The 21,854-nt window shown below is 37.9% G+C and overlaps 1 long non-coding RNA gene across 1 annotated transcript in view; it reads right to left on the reverse strand.

Annotated features, from left to right (window-relative positions):
• Nucleotides 1-541: 541 nt before the first annotated feature.
• LOC122234457 overlaps nt 542-21,854 on the reverse strand; it is a 264,574-nt gene continuing 243,261 nt past the window's right edge. Inside the window, exon 8 of the long non-coding RNA XR_006212245.1 lies at nt 542-928. This is a non-coding gene — a long non-coding RNA (uncharacterized LOC122234457). The remainder of the gene's footprint in view (nt 929-21,854) is intronic.

Genomic DNA, 21,854 nt, shown 5'->3' on the forward strand with positions numbered 1-21,854 from the left:
TTGAGTGCCCAGTTCTGGCCTCTCTGATGATCATGATCTCCTGGTTCATGAGTTTGAGCCCCGTATCAGGCTCACTGTTGTTAGCTGGGAGCCTTCTTTGGCTCTTCTGTCCCCCCTTCCCTGCCCCCGCTCTCTCTCTGTCCCTCTCTCGCTCACCCTCTCTCTCAAAATTAAAATAAACATTATATATATGTAAGTTTTCCTGTGTTGTTGATGTTACCTATACATCTAGAGCTGACAGTAAGATAATTTTTTAACGTTTTAACAAAAAATTTGAAAGATTCTAGAAAAATAAAAAAAAAATTTCTCATCCATTATTAAGATTGCTTCTCAAGGTTTCAGCTTTTGCACAGTCATGATGATGGCTCCTCACCTTGGGCAGAATGAAGACCACCTTATGTATCATATGTAACAGGTATACATATTTAAATGCATAGAAAGATTTATTCATTTGCTTAACAGATATTTATTTATTGAGCCTCACCTATTTGTTAAGCACCAGACAGCGAACAAAAAAGTCTCAATGCTCATAAATAAATTCAACATATGTCTAGTGATCACAAAAGCTGAGAAGACAAGCAGAGCTGCAAGATACAGAGTTCTGAGTGGGGAATGGGATTCTGTTTTCTACAGTATTGTCCCTGAGAGCCTATCTGTAAGGTAACATTGAACACAGAAACGCAGATGTCTGAAGGAAAGAACTCAGGCAAAGGAAATAGTAAGCACACTATCATTCTCTCTTATATTGGTGACTCTACAAAATGTTTTCTGGTAACTCAGGAGCCAGGTCTTAGTGAAGTCTTGGGCAACAGTTGAAAGTTGTTGCTACATTTAGGTGCACGTAGAAGGGTCATCATATGTTGAGCATGAAATAGCCGTGTCTCCAGACCAGTGTAGTGCACTGATTCATTTTCTGCTTTATACTTTCCTGAAAAAAGATACCGATACAAATTCTTTAAAAAAATTTTTTTTAATATCCATTTATTTTTGAGAGAGAGACAGATAGAGAGACAGAGAGAGAGACAGACAGACAGAGCATGAGCAGGAGAGGGGCAGAGAGAGAGTGAGACACAGAATCCGAAGCAGGCTCCAGGCTCTGAGCTGTCAGCATACAGCTGGATGCGGGGCTTGAACCCACGAACCATGGGATCATGACTGAGCCACCCAGGAGCCCCAATACTGATTCAAATTCTGCTTGGTTTTCCAGTGCATAATTAAGTAGTGTCATTCAGTTGGGAATGTGTAACAGTTTCTACTACCCAAGCATTATTTTTTATATGCCAAACATGTTATAGGTAACAACTCTCACATTTATTATCTTAAATCCTCAGTTGAAGTTCATAGATGTTTCTAGTTTTTTGAGGTATATTATTGATTCACAGGTCTTAATTAGCCCAAATTTGTATTTATTAATTTCTACAACAAGGCCAAGAACTCTGATGTTTATCTTTCACTGATGGATGACAATTGTTTTAAGGAGAAAAAGACTAATACTGAGTAAAACATGTCTCACAGAGCCGAAGGAATGTTTATGGGGGACTTTCGTCATATGCGCTTCACCTCTCCTACAGTCATTGTTATTCAAGAATCATTTGCTCTCAGGGGTGCCTGGGTGACTCAGTCAGTTAAGTGTCCAACTTCGGCTCTGGTCACGATCACAAGGTTTGGGGGTTTCAGCCTTTCATCGGGCTCTGTGCTGACAGCTCAGAGCCTGGAGCCTGCTTTGGATTCTGTGCTTCTGTCTTTCTGCCCCTCCCCCGCTCATACTCTGTCTCTCTCTCTCTGTCAAAAATAAAGATAAAAAAAAAAAAAAGAATCATTTGCTTCATGCAAAGTTCATTCACGTAGAATACTGTAAAAGATCAAAGCTCTATATTCAGTTTAATAGTCTTAGAGAGCAGATTGGATCAACTGAAATCGTAAATATATTCTTAGAAATATGGTTATGTCTGTGGAACAAAATACCAACTATTAGAAAGTTTAAGAGAACTAAAGGGTTATTCTGGTTACACACACACACACACACACACACACACACACACACACACACCAATTAATACAGAGGGAAGCTCTCCAAGTACAGTGGAAACTCAAGCCTTAGGTATAAATCACAGGACTAATGAATGAATAGGGAGGTTCTAGCTATTAGATTCAGAAAGGTTATTATCTGATTCATAAAGGCTTTTAGTAATACACAAATGCGTGTTTAAAAATGTGACATTTACTTAAGCCATACTTTTTGTTACAGTCATTTAAATTATTAATAAGACCACAGCTTTTAAGATGGCTATAGTCAAAAGGAATTCCAAAAGATGATGTGGAGATTATTAAGCAGGCTTTTATTCTGTAACTTCTGTGTTTGTAAAGTCTGCCTTTCTGTTTTGGTTCTTTTATTTTGTTTACTAACAGAGCAGTTTAGGTTTTCCTTGGAAGCAGAAGGTACTATAATAAAGCAGTTCTCAAGTACTTATATATACATGGGAGGCAGTCCTCCCACCTCCCAAGTTCACCTCCTTAGTCAGGATACTGAAGGAAGGATATTCCCAAGAATATATTTCTCATCCTTCTTGGGATGGGAAAGCGATTTCACTTTCAAATAATGCTTATATATGTTTAAAACCCTGAGCATTCTGAAATTATTGCTTTTCTAGGACTGATGCTGACTGATGTGGGAGACTGAAATTGAGTAGTCTCTGCCCTCAAAGATCCAGAAATTTATTGGATACATTTTAGAGGGGCAGTGGGACACTTCTGGAACTCTTCAAGTTTCATGACCTTCAAAAAGACCTGAGAAGGAATTCTAGCTTCACTACTTAGGATAATGGAATTGAATATACCCCTGGACATCCAACTCTCTTGCTTGTAAAATGGGATGATAATAATATCTATTTTGAAAACTTTTGTGAGGATTAAAAATATCTAGTATGGAGACGCCTGGGTTGTTCAGTCAGTTGAGCATCAATTCTTAATTTTGGCTCAGGTCATGATCCCTGGATCATGGGATCAAGCCCCGCATTGGGCTCTGTGCTGAGTGTGGAGCCTGCTTAACATTCTCTCTCCCTCTTTCTCTCTGCCCCTATCCCCCCTCTCTAAAAACGAACAAACAAACAAAGTGTAAGTGTCTAATGTGTTCAAAACTTAATAGGTGAAATACAACTCTTGACCTTCTTTCCCATCAAAACAACTTGTTTTGGGGGCACCTGGGTGGCTTAGTTGGTTGAGCGTCTGACTTCAGCTCAGGTTATGATCTCACGGTTCATGGGTTCAAGCCCTGTGTTGGTGGGCTCTGCGTGGACAACTCGGAGCCTGCAACCTGCTTCAGATTCTGTGTCTCCCCCTCTCTACCCTCCCCCACTCACACTCTGTCCCTCTCTCTCAAAAGTAAATATACATTAAAAACATTAACAACAACAACAACTTGTTATCCCCTCAGCCTTCCCCAACATATTAAATAGCACTAACTTCCACTCAGTCTCTCAACACAGAAACAGGGGACTCATTCTTGATTACTTTCTTTCCTTCAGGCCTACATTCAATGCATTAGCAAGTCACTTCAATGAGGTCCCCATCTGACCTCTGCTTACCATCCCCCATTCTCTCTCCAAGGCTACTCAATAGTTTCCCAAGGTTCTCTCCACCTGTACCATTTCCCCCACTTACATCTCAGCTCAACAGCCAGACTGATTTTTGAAATGCACATAACAGATCATGTCATCCTCTGTGATTCTCATAGAGACACTTGATTTTTAATCCTCGGCACCCATTTTGGTTACCAATCTAACGCAGCTAATCCAAGTAGTGAAATAAGACAGAGTGAGTTGGAACTTCATGCCACTTACCGCTCTAGTTATTCTGTAGCTCAGTTTTCAAATCTGTGAAATGGGATGAAGTTATTGGGGTGGGGAGGGAAGGTACGAAAAAGTCCACGAAAAGTCCACTTCATAGTGTCTAGCACATAGTAGGCTCAAGAAAGTGATCTGCTTATTAGTGCATCTCAAATGGTTGGTTGTAGACCTTGGTCCTTTGATTCCTTGCAAGATCCTCTGCCTTTAACTTTCTCTCTGATAGCTTCTGCCACCAAAGCTCACTGTCTGTACTGGTTAACATCCTCCTTCTCTATTTCTCAGCCCCTTTGAGATAAAGCAAATGCTTTTGGAAACAAACTGGAACCATTATTCCATTTCTCTATAAAACCACTGTTTATGTTCTTATGAAACTTGGTTTCTATTTTTTTGTACATTTTGTTGCTGCACATTTTAAAAAGTGTAATAAAACCAGAAAAGGCAAAGAACGCACATGTTTGAGGTCAACGATGGCAAAAGAAAAGTGGGCTGCTGAATCCCCTGGTCTGACTCAGGCCATTCTTAGGTTCCAGCGGTTCTAACTGGGTTTCTAATTTCAGTCCTCCTGAACATGGGTTTTTCTTGTCGGACTTTTCTTGAGTCTTTTTTTTCCCCTTCAATTTAACCCTGCTTGTAACCTCAATCAAGCTATCATGCTACTCTCTCGTGTTCTCTGTGGGCACAAGGCTCCCTCTGTTTGCTTTGAGAAGCACAGCCTTCAGACTTCGGCCAAGCAGAATTCTGGTTATTTTAGTTACTCTGTGTAGCATCTTCCTCCCCCACCCTTCTCTCCCTTCTAGATTCTTCCTCTGAGTCTCTTGGATTCACCAACTCTTTTATTATGTGCATGTTCTACTCTTTCCTAATACCTGGATCATCTTCCATTTAACATATAGAGATTTAGAGGCTGGAACATATGAATATTTAAAGCATGCCTTTACCAAGGTTAAGAATCATAGTATAGTAATATCTGCAAAAATGATGCACAGAAGCATCATTTCATTTCCTTAGATCCAGAAGGAAACCAGGCTTTTTAATGCTAGTGGCCTCATGAGCCCTACTGCTCCCTCTATGCTGCCAGCTGGTCACCAAAAATTCTGTCGCCCTTATGCCTTGTGCAGCTATGCTACACCCCAGCATTTCTTGTAGTTACGATTGTCCTGGTAGTAATGCAATATCGGTACACACAATGTGTTTTCTTTTCTGGAGAAGTCTTTTAAGAAAAGGGTATGCTTCCTACACACTTTCTTTCCTATTTTGCCTGCTGGATTCAGCGGAGAATGGGTTCTAGAGAACAGAAACTCCCAATATAATGAAAAGCCTTGGGGCGCCTGGGTGGCTCAGTCGGTTAAGCGTCCAACTTCAGCTCAGGTCACGATCTCACGGTCCGTGAGTTCGAGCCCCGCATCGGGCTCTGTGCTGATGGCTCAGAGCCTGGAGCCTGCTTCAGATTCTGTGTCTCCCTCTCTCTCTGACCCTCCCCTGTTCATGCTCTGTCTCTCTCTGTCTCAAAAATAAATAAACATTAAAAAAAAATTTAAAAAAAAAAGAAAAGAAAAAAGAAAAGCCTTAGTTCCCGAATTATGAAATATGGAGGAGCTACTGAGAAATAAATTCATATATTTGAGTCATTTTATATTTGGGGTCTATTTTATACAGCACTTAATGTTATTCTAACACAGTGTTCTGATTCTTGTTGCTTTATCAGAAATCTGTTTTCCCTCACTCCTCCCAGCCCGCCCGCCCTCCCTCCCTCCCTCCCTTCCTTCCTCCCTTTATTTCTTCCTTTCTTCCCTTCCTTCCTTCCTTCTTTTTCTTTCTCTCTCTTCTTCCTCCTCCTCCTTCTTTTCTCTCCCCCCACCCCCCACCCAACGCCTCATTCTATCCCTTTTCTCTTGGACCTTTTAGGATCTTCTCAGTGTTCCCAGTATTCTGAAATTTTAGTATGGTATGCTTGGCAGGTTTTCAATCTTTATGCAGAGGATTCTGAATTTCTTTCATTTATGAAAAGTTATTTCTTTCATTTCTAGAAAATGAACTATTTCATTTCTAGTTTAATATCTTTTTTCCTTTCTTGTGGAAATCCCAATCAAACTCCTAAACTCATTCTCTAATTTTCTTGTATTTCTTCTAACGTCTACTTCTTTTTTCCTCTACCTTTTCCTTTGCTTAAGAGATACTAATGACTCCTCAGTCACCTGTGCTCAAACAAGTTCTAGTAGTTTCTATGCTTTGGCAGCCAAGAGAACTAAGAGAGTTATAGGGCAGCTGTTGCATTGCAGGTATTTGCCTAGGAGTATCGGTTGTTTGCTGTTGTAGTGTTTGGTCTTTGTCTTACTTCATGTACAGAAAGGAATGCTTCCTCTAAGAATACGCTTTTTCTTTCTCTCCATTTCCATTGGTAAGTCATCAGCGGCTGCTTTATATTGCGTACTGACTTCAGCATGACCTGAATCAGTCAGGATAGGCTAGATGAAACTTTAGTTATAAAACAACCTGAAAAATAGCAGAACCCCAAAGTAACACAGCTTTACTGCTTTCTCCCACATGTCCATCACAGGTTGGTAATGGCTTTGCTTATTGTGGTCACTCAAGAACCGAAAGGAAAAAAAAAATTTTTTTTGAGGTCTGGCATTGTCACACAGCCCACAGCTATCACATCGTACATCTGTCAACAACTCGTTGGCCAGATGTGGTCATAGCCTCATCCAAACACAAAGAAGCAAAGAAGCATAAATGTACAAAGTGCCCAGAAGGGCAAGAACAGGAAACAGTTGTTGCTCTGCTATAATGACTAGTCCCTTAATTCACAGAAGAAGATACAATGAAAGAGAATATGTACCTATATTCATCTACCCCCCCCACCTGCCTATCTATCTATCTATCTATCTATCTATCATCTACCTACCTATCTATCATCTATCTAATCTATCATGTATCAAGGACCCAAGGTATGCCTGCTTATTCTGTAGATACAAATACTTCTGTATTTGACTTTCTGTGTATATTTCCTTGCATCCACAAGGCCATTGGTGATTTTAGATTTTTTATCTGTAGAAAGAAGAAACATTGACTATAATCATCAGCTGTCTTTCTAACACCTTCTAAGAAAAACTCTGTGCTATGTTTCAGTTAAGGGGTGATAAGATTTCTTAATCATGATCCAAACTGTCTTTAACAAGTTTCAACACAAACTATAAATAGCCACACAGTGCCATCTGTTTCACATATTTTTGTGTCGGTGATATATGAGGGAAGAAAGTGACTTAAAGTTGCCAACGTGACGCTCTTCAGAATTGTCTGCTGGCCCTTGAGACCTGTGCTATTATATCTTTTGCTGCTGCCAAGATCTCCATAAACCAACTACCATTACCTATGCATAAGTGAGTCAATATAAGCTTTATTTTTTAAGAAGAAAATGCATGCAACCTTACTAATTGGGTCTAAATATCAACCCTGACTTTTATTTGGTGTTACAACCTTCAGTCTTTTATGTCTCTGTATGGGAGTATAAACATAGAGATAAAAACCTAATTTACAAACAGGCTATCTTTCAAAATGTTGCCCAACCCCCACCAGCTTTATTAGAGGTATAACTGACAAATAAAAATTGGAATATGTTCAAAGTGTACAACATAATAATTTGATATACATATACATTATGAAAGAATTCCCATATTCAAGCTAATTAACATATCCATTATCTCACATAGTTACTTTTGTTTTGTTTTTTTGGGTGATAATGCTTAAGACCTACTCTTTAGGGGCGCCTGGGTGGCTCAGTCAGTTGAGCGCCTGACTTCGGCTCAGGTCATGATCTCACAGTTGATGAGTTTGAGCCCTGTGTTGGGCTCTGTGCTGACAGCTCAGAACCTGGAGCCTGCTTCAGATTCTGTGTCTCCCTCTCTCTCTGCCCCATCCCCACTCATGCTCTGTCTCTCTCTATCTTAAAAATAAATAAAACATTGGGGAAAAAAAAGATCTACTCTCTTAGCAAATTTCAATTATATAATACAGTCTTATCAACTATAGTCATGGTGCTATATATTAGATCCTCAGAAATACTTATCTTACAACTGAAAGTTGTACCCTTTACCAACTCTTCCCCATTCCCCTGACCCCTACCCTCCAGCCCTAGGCACCCACCACTCTTACTCACTCACTTCTTCCTTCCTTCCTTCCTTCCTTCCTTCCTTCCTTCCTTCCTTCCTCTTTAGATTCCATATAAGAGATTCCATGCAGTATTTGGCTTTCTCTGTCTGGCTTATTTCATTCAGCATAATGCCCTCCAAGGTCACCCATGTTGTCACAAATAGCAAGATTTCCTTCTTTATTAAAACTGAATAATATTCTTTTTTTATATATACATAAAATGGTGCAATGAACGTGGGAGTGCAGATATCTCTTTTAGATAGCAATTTCTTTTCCTTTGGGTAAATACCAGAAGTGGGATTGCTGGATCATATGGTGCTCCTATTTTTAATTTCTTGAGAAACTTCCATACTGTTTTCCACAGTGCTATTGAGTTATAGGAGTTCCTTATGTATTTCAGATATTAAACCCTCATTAGATATGTGGTTTACACATATTTTCTCCCATCCCATAGGTTGCCTTTTCATTTTGTTGATGGATTCCTTTGCTGTGTAGAAGCTTTTTAGTTTGATGTGGCCACATTCGTTTATTTTGCCTTTGCTGCCATTGCGTGTAATACCAAATCCATAAATTTATCTCCAAAGTGTTTTAGATATACGCTGGTTGTGTCAAAAATGGAAATCAATTTTCTCATATAAATTATGTTATAATTTGGAGCTTAGATTTCCAGATTTGATCACGGGAACTCTCTTCTCTCCTTTCTATTATCCATCTCCTTCCAAATCTGACTTTATCTTCTTTGCTAGCTTTGACTGCATTAGTTGAGATTCTGAAGCATCGAATGAAATGAGGTCAAGGGGGGAGGGGTGAGAGACAGCTGTGTTTACATGGCAGTAGTATCACGCTGGAAGATGGGATTGTAGTGGCAATGAAGAAGAGGGTAGGGGGTGAAGGGGAATCCTACGTGCTTATCTGGCACAGCCTTTCATGTCAGAGACCTCAGTTTGGCTCATAGACACTGAGGATTACCTTAACAGTGTCATGGAACTTGGAAGATAATATTCATTCCCATGATATTTCTCTCACTGTTTTATCTCCTTGTCTAGATTCTGATCCCGTTACCACATCTCAACCTGTCCTATGCATCATAGCAGGAGACACCTCGTGTGCTAGGAATTGCAACACATAATACTTTGATTTAGAGAAGGGAGTTTTCCTAAATTTTTAAAATTCCAATTTGATTTAGTTTGGGATCAACTTGATTTAGTATTGGATTGATACAATAAGATGGTTCAACATTCAAAAGGAAGAGAAGACTATTATAGTAAACATTTCCCTTTCATTCTTGTTACCTTGCCAACAAGTTCCCTTCTCCAGAATTAACTAATATTAAAGATTTTTTGTGTATCTTCACAGATATTTATACGTATACAAGTAAATGCATATCTATCTATCTATCTATCTTACTTTCTTTTATTGTACACATTTTCTCTGCATTGCCTTTTCACTTAACATTATATCTTGGAGATAATTACATGTTACTGCAGAATGAATTTCTTAATTCTTTTTTTTTTTTTTTTTATAACTGTCAGGGCGTCTATTTTCTAGATGTCTGTGATTTATTTCACCACTATTCTATTCTTGGGTAATTAGCTGTTTTCAATGTTATGCTATTACTAAAAATAATGATGCAGCAACTTTTCATAAGTATTATTTAGAGCATGTATGGAAGAAACATGAATGGATAAATTCAGTACCCATGCAAAGGGATCACAGATATACACGAGGAGCACTATGTAGTGTAGATACAACATAGGCTCCATTGGTGATAACTCGAAAACAGAGAGGTGGTACAGTACATACAGTCCCCCAAAGTCTCATTGTTCTGAAGTACGAGCTGGGTATTGGTGTTCTGAATGCACACTGGCTAACGTTTCAGCAGAGAGGGATCTACCTGGGGCAGCAGGCCAGACGAAGTACTTCAGGAAGAAAGAGCTCTGCACTCACATCATGAAGAGTATCTCACATCATGAAGAGTATCACACTGAATATAAATGGTAAGAGTGGCCATCCTGTCCTTGTTTCTAACATTGGAAAGAAAGTGTTTATCCTTTTGCAGTTAGATATGAAAAATTTTCATAGTTTTGGGGCCTTGTTAGTTTGAAGATTCCTTTGAATGGATTGAGAAAACTGCTCTCTGTAGTTTGCTGGGAGTTTCTAAAAAGTCATTAATTGGTATTGAATTGTGTTAAACTTTTTTTTTTTTTGCATCTATGGAAATGATAAGATTTTTTCCTTTTATATTTGTTAAAGTGTGTAGTTTTTTAGTATCAAACCAATCTTGTATTACTAGAATAAACCCTAGTTAGCACAATGTCATATCCTTTTTATAAATTAATGGATTTGATTTATGAATATATTTAAAAAATATTTTTATGTCTATGTTTACGAGTGATATTGTTTTCTAATTTCCTGGTGGTTTTCCTTTGTTTGGTTGTTTGTTTTTGCTTTGTTTTGTAATGTTCTCCTATAGTTTATCATCAGGATTATGTTCCTTCAGCCTAAAGGACTTCATTTAAATTATCTCGTAATGTTGGTCTGTGAGTGATAAATTCTCTCAGCTTTTATCTGTATATATCTTCACTTTGCCTTCATTTTGGAAGACTATTTTCTTTGACTATGCCTTCTTTTTGGTTTTAGAATACTTTAAAGATGTCATTCAATTATCTTCTAGCCTGCATAGTGTCTGAGAACAAGTGGCATTCTTATTATTGCCTCACAAAACCAGTGTGTGTTTTTTTCTCTGTCTGCTTTTAAGCTTTTCTGTTTATCTTTGGGGCTCAGCAATTTGACTGTGATATGCCTACATGTGGTTCCCTTGGCTTGGGGATAGGCAAGCTTTGGATTTCTGGCTAGATTTTTTTTTAATTGAATTTGGAAAGATGTTTGCCTTTATTTAAAAATTTTTTTTCCTGCTCTATTCTCTCCTTTCCACTTCAGATTCCAATTAGACATGTGTTTGATGTTAGACTGCTTTACGTTTTCCCAGTTGACATTTAGGCTCTGTTTATATTTTTAGTCTTTTTTTTCCTCTCTATATTTCAATTTGCATGGTTTCTCTAAACTCAACTTTAAGCTCATTAACCTTTATATGTAAAATACATTATGGCTTACAGTGACTCATGATACTTCCAACAGAATTCAGGAATAGAGACTTTTTTTACTTAATTGTTGTGATCTTATATATGGACCTCCTTTTTCTTATGGTGAAAATCTCTGTCAATAAAAGTATTTACTTTGTCCCACAATACACATACTACTCTCCAAAGCACAATACAAATGCTACCATGACAATAAGATGTTCCTTAAACACAGTTTCCTATTATTTCACAGAACTTTTTTGTTCTTTGGGTGCATACAACTAGGTATGTACAGTTAAATCACTGCTTTAGAGCGACTAGTGTGGTGATGTCACCAACAGATTCACAGTTTCATTTGTTACACTTTAAATATTCAGGGATTAAAAAAAGAAGTATGTTTTAAAATTAAATAAAGTATGGGAAAGCAAGCTGGTGCAGCCACTCTGTAAAAACAGTATGGAGGTTCCTCAAAAAACTAAAAATAGAACTACTCTACCACCCAGCAATTGCACTACTAGGCATTTATCCAAGGGATACAGGTGTGCTGTTTCGAAGGGACTCATGCATCCCCGTGTTTATAGCAGCACTATCAACAACAGCCAAAGTGTGGAAAGAGCCCAAATGTCCATCGATGGATGAATGGATAAAGAAGATGTGGTATATATATACAATGGAGTATTACTCGGCAATCAAAAAGAACGAAATCTTGCCATTTGCAACTATGTGGATGGAACTGGAGGGTATTATGCTAAGTGAAATTAGTCAGTCAGAGAAAGACAAAAACCATATGACTTCACTCATATGAGGACTTTAAGAGACAAAACAGATGAACATAAGGGAAGGAAAACAAAAATAATATAAAAACAGGGAGGGGGACAAAACAGAGGAGACTCATAAATGTGGAGAACAAACTGAGGGTTACAGGAGGGGTTGTGGGAGGGGGCATGGGCTAAATGGGTAAGGGGCACTAAGGAATCTACTCCTAAAATCATTGTTGCACTATATGCTAACTAATTTGGATGTAAATTAAAAAAAAAAATAAAAAATAAAATAAAATAAATCGTAAAAAATGAAAAAAAAAAATTAAATAAAGTACACGGTTTCAGTCAACCCTACAAAATATTGTCTATACTAAGAAATCTAGTTTCCTTATCTCTTTCATCCTATTTCCTTTCTTTATTTATAGATAATTCAAAATATAATATATAATATATATAGTCTTTCCACAGTCTAAAATATAATAGAATGTAGAGGTATTCTCATATATCTCCTTTAAGCTAAACAGCGTACTATGAATCCTTTTCGTTTATTTTACTATTTTAATTCAATGCATCCTAGAGATAGCTCTGTACTATATAGAAAATCCTATTTTAACATACTGTTACTATTGTATTTACTTATACACAACACTCTGTCATGTGAATACACCAGAGTTTATTCAACCAGTCACATCACCAAACACCTAGGTTATTTCCATTCTTCAGCTGTTATAGGAAAATGGCAATGAATCATTTATGCATACTGATTTTCATATTTTGCCAGCGTATCTTTGGAGTAGTTTCCTGGAAGTGAGTCGTTGGGTCACAAAGTAAATGCATATGTCCTTTTATTAGATACTGTCAGATTTCCCTGTGACATGTAGCAGTCCCACCAGCTCTAAATTTGGGGACCTGTTTCCCCTGTAATTTCACCAACAAAGTAGATTTTCAAACCTTTGGATTTTTGCCATCTGATGGTGAGAAGTAGTATCTTCATGTAGCTTTAATTTGCATATCTCTTAAGTGATATTTTTTATATTTAAAAATTACTATTTTCTCAAGGGTCATTTTTCTTTCACATTTGTAGAAAAAGGGAAAATTTCTATTTGTGAAGTCTGCATCTCACGTACACAAAAACATGATTTAAAGAGAAAGAAAAGTTTCCTCTCTTGCCAATATCTTGGGGTTTGCATTTACAGTGCAAAGAACAAATTGTAAACCACTTTGCATAGTGTCCCAGCCCCAAAATGAGGGTTTGATTTACCATGTAATTTATTTCTGGTTCATATTTCTGTTCTGAACAAGCTTTTGGGTTTGAGGTTATAAACAAAATAATCTGACTGTTTATTTGTGGTTAAACAAATGGCATAAATATATGTTAGGAAAAAAATCTTTTTTGAAGGAGAAAAAGTAGGGCAATAGTTTCCAACAATTATCAACATCTACTTATCTGACAAATATGTGATTCAATAGTACTGTAGAAACCCTTGGTTCCTGTCATAATAAAAGGTGTATTTTCCTCTAGTCAAAGGACTTTAGGTCCTTGATAACACAGCCAAAAAAGTTCGATTGCTCTTTCTTTGTACTCTTTCCCATGAGTTGACATTGGGATGGATTCTCAAACCATAATTCCGGTTGCTTTGTATTTTGTTCTTCACTCACTTGTTTATCCTTTTATTCCCAGTTTTCCTTAAATGTCTAACTCAAAGACTTTTATTTTCCTTTCCCCTCTCTTTTACAACCTTTTGTTTGTACTCTTTCCTGCTTTCCTGCCTTCCTTCCCGCCTGTCCATGATTTCTCTTGGATTCATACACCTAACGGTCTCATCTTGATCTGTTCTGGCCTTGGGTACCATCTTAGCACAAGAAGCATCTCTCACTGGAGTCATGATTTACACCTGTCTAAATGGAAGACATGATGCTTAAGGAGGGGTCTCCTTGCCTGTGTTGTTGGCATTCGTGACCCGAGTTACTTCACTTGCATGACCTACTAGGTTCACTTGTACGAAGATGTGAGGAAATCTCATCCCCTAGCAGGTTTGTCTGCTTTGGGGACACATTAGAACTCTCTGCATCTTTTCCTCTATTTCTTTGATCAAACATTTATAGTGCATTTATTAAATGCTGACCCCTGAACTAGGCAGCAAAGTTACATGTACAACTAAGGCAGAGTCCTTGCTCTGAATGTGCTCACAATTGAGTAATGATTGATTTTAGTGACAACCTATATATATATATATATATATATATATATATATATATACACAACTCATGAAAATCTCTGTTGGTGACTGTCCTCTCTGTCTACCCTTGCATAGCTTATTCCTACTTATTTTTTTCACCTTATTTGCTGCATTTTCCAAGAATCCTTTCTGACTCCTCTTATCTCCATTCCCAAAGTTGTTTGGTGCACCTCCTGGAGGCTCCCAGATCACACTGAACTTCCCCCATTTTATCACACTTCCCTACAGTACATTGAAATTGTGTCCTTCTCTAGACTAGAAGCTCCATGAGGGTAGAAGCAGATGTCCGTCACCTCCTGTAAGTCTCCAGCACCCAACACCGTGGTGAGCAGCATAGGAGACACTCAAAGAATATTCTCAGAATGAATGGCTATGTATACACATACAGGTATACATTACTGCATGCAGTTAGAAGAATTAGAATGAAAGAAAAATCCCACCCAGTGCAAAGAAGGATGTCAGAGTAGAATAACCTCTTTGAAGTATGTTCTGATGATTATTTTGCAGAAGCGTTGCCAGTTCTGATCATAAATACCTTTGAGGTATGTTTTTAAACAATTAACAATCAAATTTGTTTAACTTCCTTTAGTGGTATTGATTGTACTCATGAAATACTAATGAATAACTCATTCTGACATTTAAAGATAAGCACGGTGGTTAGATAAGTCTCATAGATGTTACTCAATAATTCCCATGAGCTCAGCCCGAGGTGTACCTCACTGACAGCTTTAAAGCCAAAGTGAATTGTATCTGTTTAGCTACAGACACAGCTACAAAAATTAAAGCCTGAGGTGGAGGGGAATTATATTCTTGTAACATACTCTTGTTTTTAAATGTCCAACCATCACAGAAAACAGGTTTTACTTTCTGGATATGCTTACTGAATTGTTTTCCCCTGGCTGTACTTTGTGTTCTTAAAATTGTTTTTATTTTATTGCATTTTTTTTTCCTATATTGACACTGGGAACAAAAGAAACAATTTAATGGCTAAGGACTTTCCTAGTTTATGATTATCCCAAGAAGCACTAATTTTAGTTCTCATTTATAATACTCTTGGAAAATATCTTCATTTCAGAGCTACATGCTGATATATCTAGTTTATTACCCTTTTCTTCATCTTTTCAAAATTACTTCTTCCTCTCTCTATGCCATAAATATTTTCTATGCAAATGGAGTTGTGACTAAAGCTACTAAATTAAGCTAATACAAGAGCATGCCAGCTATGAAGAGATCAGCTTGGAACTAGGTGGAAATGACTAGAGTGTAAAGATGATATCATTATGGACACATGAACCCAAAGAAACTGAGAATATGAAGAAATGCTATACCCAGAGATCCAATGATCATATGACAGAGTTTCATTTATGCTCTTGTCTATTCTATAAGGAACATCTATTCACATAAATAATAAATATTCCCCTTTATTAGGAATTGCCTCAACCCCTTTTCAACAAAATTTGGAATAAAAACCTTAACTAAAGGAATTTCCAGATGCAGAAATTAGGAAGTATTTATGTTTGCATAAATACTAATTTTTAGAGAATGTCCTATACCTGAAAGCGTCAGAAAGTATTTTCTAAAAATTATTATTTAGAGGCTACTCCTCTGAAATGTCATGGTAATTTATGGTAACAAATTAACTTTGGTGAGAAATATGTTGATTTTAAACATAATTAAATGCAACACAAACAGCTACCTTAAAAATCAGCATTTTATTTGTTTGAATGTTGTGAATAGTCCCAAACTGAAGATTTCCTTCTCATAACCATGATATAAAAGGTTCACAGAGCATGTTTTATAGAGGATACCATTACATAAAACAGACTTAACTGAATCAGCCACTTACAAGACTGGTAAATTTTGTTTGATATACAAATACCCAATACCTTACCTGTTTTCCAGGTTGGGACTAGCCTCTAATTTGCTAATTCTAAGACTTATTAGGACCAATATCTGGAAGAAGTTTCAGTTGAACATCTGACCCAGTCCCCTACCCTAGACTCTTCATTTTTGTATCTGAAGCCACCCAACTCTCCAGCCTAACAGAGTCTGGGATTCAATTGTCCAATACCACCTTTCCAATTGTATCACTAACACAGACTTTGACAAACTAACCTGGGTTTACTGTTTATCACGGTGAGAGAAAGAATACCACTTTTATAGTTTTGGTTGTCTTTCAAAAGGCAAAGTGAAGGTCTACTGTTAACTGAAAATTTGAAGTTTGGTTCCAAGTGAGTCTTTCAATGTGGAGGCTTGATTAGGATGGATAAGAATTATGACACAACAGTATGCTCATTGTCTGTGAACTATTTTGTTCCTTTTGTTAAGTTTCAGGTGGATGGATATGCAAGCTCTGTCTTGTGTTTGAGATTTAACGGACTTCCTTCCCCACTTGGAAAAACTGTTACCTACTGTTAACTGGACTGAATGCTGTCAGTTTGCACGGATTGTCAACTCTTACCAAAGTTGCGATTGTTCCAGTTTCCTTCACTATGTGGCTGCAGTCCTCCAATTAATGTTTCCAACTTTTCTCCCTCATGATGTGGCATCACTGAAAACAAAAACCTTATGGAGAATCTAGGTGCCTTGCTCTTTCCCTCAGGATCTGAGGAAGCACTGTGAGCTAGAGCCTAATGACATGATAACCAACCTTGAAGGACTCATCACCACAGCAGATCATGAATTCTCCCTGGACAAGTTGCTGCCTGAGCCACTGAGGAAGTCCAGTGAAACGCCTGCATCATGCTTGTCCTTAAGTGAGAAGTAGCCAAGACTGGACAATATCACGAAGAGCACTGACGTCTTAACCTGAATGAGCAGTGCTGCATAATCAAAAGATTTCTAACCAGCAACTCTTGGAATCCACTGGATCAAATATTCTCAGGCTTTAGCCCCTGGCTCTTCACTTTAACCTTTTATGCCATTATTTCCGTTTTTCATTTAAGGCATCCCTCTTTTAAGATGACTGATCGCCACAATTATAAAAGAACTGACCTGTGCCACTACCTCTCAATAAATGATCCAATTAATTTTGCAAGTACAACTCTAGCAAGAGTCTACACAAGAGTGTTACTTAGTTCCTGGTTCACCTTTCTCAGGAGATTTATAGTCACCTCTGAGTTGTTCAGCAATTAATGATATTCATTTGTCCTGAACAGAAAGGGGAGAAGGGACTGCCAATGTTGAATTTTACCTGATTGAGCCTGGTGCTTCTAGAAAATAGTGATCATTGAGAATTTTCCCAATTTTTTGTTTTCTGAAATCCCTCATCATTTTTCTTCTAGAAAAACAACTTGCTGAAAAGAACCAGCCTCCACATACGATTTAGATAAGGTTTGCTGTCCACTATTTCTCATGATTCCAGTAAGACTCAAAGACGTTTACTCTTGTTTACCTGTGACAAAGCCAAACAGAACTTTCTTTTCCCTCTTGCCTGAGAGTGCTGATAAAGCCAGACACATGCTTCCCCCTCAGCCCCTATCCAACTTCCTGTTCTTTGTCTCATAGGTGATTAGCTAAGATGAGAACTGTTTGTCCTCCTGAAACTAGCCAGACACAGAGACAAACATTTCCTGTCCAGCTAACGATCGACTGTTCTCCTTACTGCAAACCAATAGCAACTATAAACCTCCTGACCTATAACATGTCTGCTCCTCCCTATAAAAGTCTAAGGCAAACCTCCCTTCCAATACACTCTGATCTTCTCATCTGGGGGGCTTTCCCTATTGCAATAGCGTCAGTGAAATAATCCCATTAACCCTCTTGTTTGTTTTGTCTTACACAGTTACAAGGGCACTCCCTGTGTGGCATGGGGGACTGGGTGTCAGTGTCAGTTGTACTGCTGTCCTTTCACTTTCCAGACAGTAAAAGAAATGAAGGCAAAAACTATCAGCTTACAGTGCTGTCAGATAAGACTATGAGAGAGATACTGATATATTCTGCTTGCATAATTTCTACTTTAGAGATATGGATAGCAAGCAATCAGTTTTTAAAGAAATTTACATTGCTCACTTATAATGAATCTACCCACTGACAAGATAGAGACCGTTACGTTATTTTTAAATACAGTTGATTCAGTGTGTGCCTGCTGATTTAAAAAAACACCTTGTCACACCCACCCATCCTGGGGAAAGGGAGAAAATGATATTGGTTGAGCGTCCAATAAGTGCCAACCTGGGCTAGACATGTAAATTCACTTAATCCTTTTAACGACCTGTGTAAGTTAAATATCCTCATTTTAGAGACACAGAGTTGAGGCTCATAGGTGTTACTATTCCACTCAGGATCACGCATCTAGTAACTGGTAGAGTTTCAGGCTTTCTCAGTATCTGACATACCGTCCGAGCTAACTCTTCAGAAATCAATAAACAATCTGTGGATCTAGAACTCACTCCTTAAGACAAACACACAGCTGTGCCTTCTACCCGTATGGTGTATATTCAATATCCCCAAAGATGTCCATTCATTTGCCTTTTTTGATCCAAGATGGCAGATTTTTTTCAGAAGTCAAACTTACTGCATACAAACTATTAAAAAATACTTTTCACTGTTTTGAATATTCTTTGCACAAACCAGCTTTCAGATTATTAAGTAAATATAAATGGGCAGTTTGATCAAAACAAAAATCTTCGATTGATAACAAAAATAAGGTTTTAAATTTTGACCTATTTAATCAGAAAAGATCTCCTTCCAGACTGTGAAACATGAATAAAAACATGTTCGTGTCCAAAGAATTTGGCATTAAGGCATTGCACAAATCCCTGGGGTCAACTATGAGAGATCACCTGGTATAATCATCTTTAAGATAGTGTTAGCTTTCTTACTGTCTTCTTGAACATTCTTCTGGGCTTGACCCTGGATGTGTGTCTCCACACTCCCTCTTTCTTTTCCCACCCCTCAGTTCTGTCCTGCCGGAAAGGAAAGTCCACGCCAGACCTGTGAACACTAAACTTTATCCATAACACTGATACTTTAAATAACAAATAAGCAGGGGAAAAAAAAACCTGTCCTATATTCTACTGGAAGTTATATACCGACAAACTTCAACTACTTAATGGCGGGTCAGCAGTTTGGAAATTAGAAACTGTTTTCTGACATCAGCAAAATGAAGGATTCCGCTCTCTTTGCTTGAGGCCCTCATTTTCCAACCCACTTCCACTGCTTGCTTCATGCAGTAAGTCTTAGAGTTAGAAAAACTAGAATGTAATGATTCCTGATTATGTAGGCTGAAAAGCTGAGTTCAGTGTGACCATTAGCTTGTTTATCTGACTTTAGATAAGGCACTTCCCCTTCCATCAACCACTATTTCTAATTTTCCTGTAGACTTTTAGACATTCTGGAGAAAGAAGCTTTTAAGGGATGACAAGTGCAGCCCTGGAAGCTTGGCAGAATGCTACCAACTAGAGTGATTATCATAAATGGTTCGTAAGCAAGGAAGGGAAACCAGTTCTGGGGGGAAAAAAAAGTCAGTGCTTAAATAGGTAAAAAAATGCACAATTTCCTATGAAATTCTGTGATTTTTCAACATTGAAGGAAAAGAATTTGTTTGGGTATAAGGAGGAGTAAAGAATGTGCAAAGTAATTTTAAAAATAGGGTTGTTTTTTTTTTCAGAAATGGAATATTCTACAATTTTAGGAGACGCTGAAGGACTGAGGACCCTAGTGTGCGGTGCTCAGCTATTTTAGATGCTCCTGGCGCCATCTAGTGACATCTACAAGCCATATCACCAATGTCTAACCACATGCTTGGTACATCCCCACCTTACTCTGAAGAGGATAGTGTAACTCTTACATGATCAAGTATCTGAGGCACTAAGAAAAACCATTGCATAACCTTGATGGGCATTTAATGTTTTTTGAACAGTGAAAATATGTATCTCATTGAGCACTTCAATTGTACCTGTATCCTTGAAATGTTTATCAACCTCTGGTACAATTTTCTCTTGAAATACATTTTGTCCACCTTTCCCACTGAATCCATGGAAGGCTAGAACACATATTTGACATAAGAAATTGAACCAGCATGCACGTTGTAACATGGAAAACAGGAGGAAATTGTTTCACTTAACTCTTTAGGACTCTCATGCTGTAATACTTTCTTGTGGAAGAAAAAGACAGGATGTTTTCTTCTAGAAAACAGCCCCTTCGTATGTGTAAATGATATTTCTGTTAGAGGACAAGCAAATCAAAAAGTACAGTGAAGTTGGCTTTGAAAGGGTTGAAAACATGAGGGTTGGAGAAGAGGTGCTGGGTGTAAAAACATTGTGTTTTGATTTCTAGTATCTTTTCTCAGAGACATGTGGAAATACAGTATGTGAACTTACCTAAGACAGCAATAAAGAAAAGTATAAAATGCCTTCAGTTCTTTCTTAGGTCAGCTCTGTCACAAAGCAGGGCCCATGGATGGGTGGCCCTGAGCTGCTCTAGGAATGGCAAATTACCTGAGCATCGAAGACCTTCCACTTGTTCCATCTCCCAGAATAGGTTGCAAGTGAAGTGCTATCTGACACATTTAGGCATTTATTGATGGTTTACTTATTTTAGCACAAATGTAGCATTTTTTTCCTGGTAAAAATTTGATCTGATAGGGACACCATGCCAACAGCTATCCTGTAAATTTAGACATCCCCTCCCCCTTGTTTTAGAAGTACCTGGGAGTGGAGTAAAGTAAACCTATGTGAATTGGGTAAAGAAATCCATTAGAGACAGATATTTATAATCAAATCCTTGCAATACTTGTGGCTTATAAAAACAAACAAACAGGGGTGCCTAGGTGGCTTAGTAGGTTAAGCGTCTGACTCTTGAATGCAGCTCAGATCATAAGCACAGGGTCTTTCAGAACAAGCCCTCATTTGGATCCATGCTGAGTATGGAGCCTGCTTAAGATTTTCTCTCTCTCTCTCTCTCTCTCTCTCTCTCTCTCTCTCTCTCTCTCTCTCCCCCTCTCCCTCTACCCTTCCCCTGGCTCGAGCATGTGTGTGTGCACACGTGCTCTATCTCTAAAACAAACAAACAAATGAAACTTCTAAAGAAAAACTATTTTAGAACTTTGGAAACCAGAGAATAATTTTTCTATTTATTTAAGTCAAACTGTATTACTAACATATGAATTCAGCTTACTTTGTAACTTATAAAATTTTGAATTTAAAATAATCAGGGCGGGGGGCCTAGGCGACTCAAGTCAGTTTAGCGACTGACTCTTGATTTCAGCTCAGGTCATGACCCCAGGGTCTTGGGATAGAGCCCCATGTTGGGCTCCGTGCTGTGTGGGAAGCCTGCTTAAGATTCTCTCTTTCTCTCTGCCCCTCTCCCCCACTTGCTCTCTCTCTAAAATAAAAAAATAAATAAAATAAATAAACAAACAAGTCATTTAAAAAAATAAAATAATCAGGGAAAATATCCCTTCCCTTTGGAAAAGGTCTGCCATCTGGTAAATATGTCATTTAATAGGAGGCTGAACCTTACCAACATGCAAAATGTTAGTGGCTTCAAGACAGTCTTTTTTGTTATTTTCAGATCTGATGTTTAAAATTCTTTATTGGGGAGGATGTTGCATTCCAAAATTAGAAGTGGATTAACAAAATAAAAACATTTCAGAATGAGCTACTAATTGGTGAAAATTTATTGCAAGATGAAAATGACATGGAAGACGTTATTATGAGAAGGGATCTGAAATGGGACGGACTGAGTTCCTGCCAGAAAGCACGAAGGGCTAAGTGGCAGAAAAGGAATGTGGAGGATTCCAAGATAAACTTTACCTGATTGACAATCTTCTCCATG

Source organism: Panthera tigris, chromosome A2, assembly GCF_018350195.1.
Source record: "Panthera tigris isolate Pti1 chromosome A2, P.tigris_Pti1_mat1.1, whole genome shotgun sequence".
Lineage (NCBI taxonomy): Eukaryota > Metazoa > Chordata > Mammalia > Carnivora > Felidae > Panthera > Panthera tigris.